The following is a 5,281-nucleotide window of genomic DNA, read 5'->3' as shown; positions in this document are numbered from 1 at the left end:
CATGGTGCAACACCTATAGCATCTATACCTGGTGCAGCACCTATAGCATCATCTATACATGGTGTAGCAGCAGCCTATTGCATCTATACCTGGTGCAACACCTATAGCATCTATACATGTGTGCAACATCTACATGGTGCAGCACCTATAGCATCTATACATGCAACACCTATAGTGGTGCAACACCACCATATACCTATAGCATATACATGGTGCAACACCTATAGCATCTATACCTGGTGGTGCAACACCTATAGCATCTATACCTGGTGCAACACCTATAGCATCTATACATGGTGCAACACCTATAGCATCTATACATGGTGCAACACCTATATCATCTATACATGGTGCAGCACCTATAGCATCTATACATGGTGCAACACCTATAGCATCTATACCTGGTGCAACACCTATAGCATCTATACATGGTGCAGCACCTATAGCATCTATACCTGGTGCTACACCTATAGGATCCATACCTGATGCAACAGAATCTACACGTATGACATTTATGATCGATACTTGTTGGGTATTATCCTATTAACCGATCACTTCGACAGACAGTATATTTATTCATATGTGGAGATTTAGTCTGCACAACCACAATTATAAAATATAACGTGTTTATTGGGGAAGAGTGAAGTTCCAAGTTTAAACCTTCATTTACGTAGGATCATTTCGACATATCATGAGAAGATATGTCCAACTATCTGAGCTACCAGCAGATATGGAACTGACATCTGGAGGTCAGCTGATCGTGGTATGATCAGGGTCGGAAACTCTGCCCTGATGCTGACAATCCATGTCACCTTCAAATATATGAACTAGTTTCTTCTGTAATTGTGTTGTTTTCACAGACATGCTCAGCTGTTCACTTCCAGGCAGCTGGCTAGCCTAGTTCGCGCATCAATTAACGGTCCGAGTTCGAGCCTGTATGAAGCCCTCTCCCGGTGTGCCAGCTGTGTTATTGCTGGGATACGGCTAAATTCTGAGCTTTACCAGAACGTAAGCTGGTCCAAAACTCTGATACACGTATCAAAATACAGTAACAAAATAACCCTTTCTTGTTTGTTTTAACTTTAGACACAATCAAACATAGTGTATATTTTCGTTTGCCCGACAATTTTAAGGAGTTAAGGTAAACCACAAAAAGAGGTATTTGAAAAACATTGTACTTTATTCTGTGGATGGAACCTTAGATCACAGAAATTGTATGAAGACAATGACATACAGAGCAGACTAGTCGTGTGAGGGGACAAATGTGGCCTTACGCCGATTTGATCATTGTTTCTGGCAACTCGGCCACACGTGTGCTGATCTCAACATATCCAATAGTGACTACATCAATTAGCAGGATCACAAACCTTGAAATAGTCAAACATTTTACAATACGAATATCAATAGTCAATTAGTTTTTTAAAATATTAATACGTTCAGAATTTTATTAAATTGTTTGTCGTTTACTTATTTTTTATTATTTCAATGTCAAATAAGATTGTCTGAGCCCATACAGAAACATAGTACTTCACGAATGTAAATATGGAGCCCTGCCAACTCACTGCAGTCGGCAATCATGCGTATCAAAAACGTTGCTAGAGGTAAAAAGTGCAGGCCACATGCTGTGTAATAAAAGCAAACTGGAACTTTCCCCTTTGTTTTATATATTACATTCCCTGCTATTGATGAAACTCAGTGCCGTTAAAAACAGGGAAGTTGTCACATGTAGTGTATAAAGTACTACTTGATGGTGTAGGTTCTGGTGCCTGTGAAGGTAGATGGGCTGTTCAGGTGAAATAAATAGTAAAAAACGTGGGGTTTAATGATGTTTGGTTGTTGTGATGTTGATTCGATATGAATAACTAGAGGTCCGTTGTATCCCAAACACCAAAATAATCATGCTAACAAATCTGCAATAATATAATTACAAAATCGTGAAAACCCAATGTTACAGGAATTATGAAACAGTATATATATCATTTGAGCATAACCTTAATATTTTGGATGAAACGCAGAGAATGTCATAATTTACTTTAGATTATCAAATTATAATTTTCTGGAAGAAACTGGCAGAAAATAACACAGTACAGCTGTATTAAAGAAAATGTCCTCCTTATCAATACAGAGATTGGAGGAGATGAATGCCGCTATATTCTTATCTGTACAGTTTTCAGCAACGGACTCTACATAGGTGCAAGTGAAACATACTTCTGTTCTGTAAAATGGCAGAATTTATGCTTGACAGGCATTCAATAAAAACATCCGTGCTTCCGGTCATCAAGACTCAAACAGAATGGTGGGATGACGTGGAACACTGTACAATATAGTAGTGACATGTTTCACAGGTGCTGAATTGAACATGAATTTACAACAAAACAATTCAGATTTCTGGTTATGCATTTTTGAATCGGTTAAAACATGTCACGAATATAATTTACAAATCTCTTGAAGCTTTGTTTCATTATAACCTAACATAGATAATAGAGTAATAATATAAAATAGCTATATTCAGTGAAATTAAATTGAATTTCAAAGGGGACAAAACGTCATCAATATCGTTGTCGTTGTCAGTGAAAATGTGCTTTAAAAACCAATTCTCTGGCAAAAAGATTAATATGGAAGTTCTAAAATATTATTTTAGCTGCATGTATAATATTTCTAAAGCACAACTTTGAGTTAGGTTAAAACACAAAGTATTTATCTGCTCCAACACATCAATTATTTATTCTTCAATATTTAATAAAGTCTACACACAATTAGTCTAAAATAATGTCCAGTATGCACGACAATATGACGTCCAAGGACATGTGATGCATGTGTAGAGAGGATACGGAACAACAACACGTCAGTGTGGTACAGTGGCTGTACAGAAGTATGACTGAAAAGTAGTTCTCGACTGATACAGCTTCTGTCGGGTACAAATTCTAACTATAATAGTTCACCAGACAGAGTAAAATAAGGAACAGAGACTGTTATAAAGTACACACAGTTTCATAACGGGTATCATTTTGGTAATTAGTTGTTCTACATTAAATGTAATGGTATTTTTATTTATTCAATTCGATCTAAAAATAACGTTTTGTGAGAGAACGTCTTCTTTTAAAATCTGTAACATTGCATGTAATTCCAGCGTTCCTCGCCGCTTGCCCACGAGCCACAACAGGAAGCAGTTAGCACTGATCATACCTTAGTCTATCGTAGATGTCTATCGTAGATGTTGGATGATGAAAATGAAAAACCAAGACAGTGAAATTGTATTCAGACCGACGAAAGAACGTGAGTTTGGTTTTGTGTCTTACTTTGTAACACAAGTATGACACAAAGGTGAATAAATTGGAGCAGGTCTGATTACATACTGCCAAGCACTGTTTGACATAAAGGAACTGACAAAAACATATGTAAGTAGAACAATACAGATTTGTGCATGGATTGTAATACATAAAGTAGTTGTATACAATGTTTCGATACTATGCATATTATTGTAATAACTTTGACAATGATGACTTTAAAATGTCAGCGCGGAAGAATCATACTTTTGCTGTGGAAAAATTCAACATCGCGGCAGTTCACACAAAGGGTAAGCATGACTACAGGTAGTTAACGCTGTTCACACAAAGGGTAATCATGTACTACAGGTAGCTAACGCTGTTCACACAAAGGGTAAGCATGACTACAGGTAGCTAACGCTGTTCACACAAAGGGTAAGCATGTACTACAGGTAGCTAACGCTGTTCACACAAAGGGTAAGCAGCATGTAACGCTGTTACAAAGGGTAGCATGTACTACAGGTAACACTGTTCACACAAAGGGTAAGCATGACTACAGGTAGCTAACGCTGTTCACACAAAGGGTAAGCATGACTACAGGTAGTTAACGCTGTTCACACAAAGGGTAAGCATGTACTACAGGTAGCTAACACTGTTCACACAAAGGGTAAGCATGACTACAGGTAGTTAACGCTGTTCACACAAAGGGTAAGCATGTACTACAGGTAGCTAACGCTGTTCACACAAAGGGTAAGCATGACTACAGGTAGCTAACGCTGTTCACACAAAGGGTAAGCATGACTACAGGTAGCTAACGCTGTTCACACAAAGGGTAAGCATGACTACAGATTAACACTGTTCACACAAAAGGTAGCTAACGCTGTTCACACAAAGGGTAAGCATGACTACAGGTAGCTAACGCTGTTCACACAAAGGGTAAGCATGACTACAGGTAGCTAACGCTGTTCACACAAAGGGTAAGCATAACTACAGGTAGCTAACGCTGTTCACACAAAGGGTAAGCATGACTACAGGTAGCTAACACAGGTAGCAAAGGGTAAGCATGTAACGCTGTTCACACAAAGGGTAAGCATGACTACAGGTAGCTAACGCTGTTCACACAAAGGGTAAGCATAACTACAGGTAGCTAACGCTGTTCACACAAAGGGTAAGCATGACTACAGGTAGCTAACGCTGTTCACACAAAGGCTAACGCTGTTCACACAAAGGGTAAGCATAACTACAGGTAGCTAACGCTGTTCACACAAAGGGTAAGCATGACTACAGGTAGCTAACGCTGTTCACACACATTGCATGAACAGGTTTGCTTTCGCTGTCTGAAAACTACAGGAGTACTCATCCATGTGAAGCAGCACGTCAACATTGAGGTGGTCACAGTTCGAGAACACCTGGTGTTCTTATTCCAGTTTATGCGATCCATTCATATAATTATCCTGTAACTTTTGTTTGATTGTCGTTATGATTCCAAGTATATATTCGTCGCTATATACCGTTCACACATTTATGGAAACAATTACAAACAGTTAAAACATACATAGAATCATGCACTTCCAAACAATTACAAACAGTTAAAACATACATAGAATCATGCACTTCCAAACAATTACAAACAGTTAAAACATACATAGAATCATGCACTTCCAAACAATTACAAACAGTTAAAGCATACATAGAATCATGCACTTCCAAACAATTACAAACAGTTAAAGCATACATAGAATCATGCACTTCCAAACAAGTACAAACAGTTAAAACATACATAGAATCATGCACTTCCAAACAATTACAAACAGTTAAAGCATACATAGAATCATGCACTTCCAAACAATTACAAACAGTTAAAACATACATAGAATCATGCACTTCCAAACAATTACAAACAGTTAAAGCATACATAGAATCATGCACTTCCAAACAAGTACAAACAGTTAAAACATACATAGAATCATGCACTTCCAAACAATTACAAACAGTTAAAACATACATAGAATCAT

The 5,281-nt window shown here is 37.7% G+C and overlaps 1 long non-coding RNA gene across 1 annotated transcript; it reads left to right on the top strand.

The window, feature by feature from the left end:
* Nucleotides 1-2,248: 2,248 nt before the first annotated feature.
* LOC124252819 lies at nucleotides 2,249-4,291 on the top strand. The gene is made up of 4 exons (XR_006892035.1): nucleotides 2,249-3,593; nucleotides 3,636-3,718; nucleotides 3,950-4,073; nucleotides 4,137-4,291. It is a non-coding gene; the product is annotated as an uncharacterized LOC124252819 (long non-coding RNA).
* The last annotated feature ends 990 nt before the right edge of the window (nucleotides 4,292-5,281 follow it).

The sequence above is a fragment of the Haliotis rubra genome, unplaced genomic scaffold (genome assembly GCF_003918875.1).
Source record: "Haliotis rubra isolate DU_JTF1 unplaced genomic scaffold, ASM391887v1 Scf114, whole genome shotgun sequence".
NCBI lineage: Eukaryota > Metazoa > Mollusca > Gastropoda > Lepetellida > Haliotidae > Haliotis > Haliotis rubra.
This window is presented reverse-complemented; position numbering and strand designations above follow the sequence as displayed.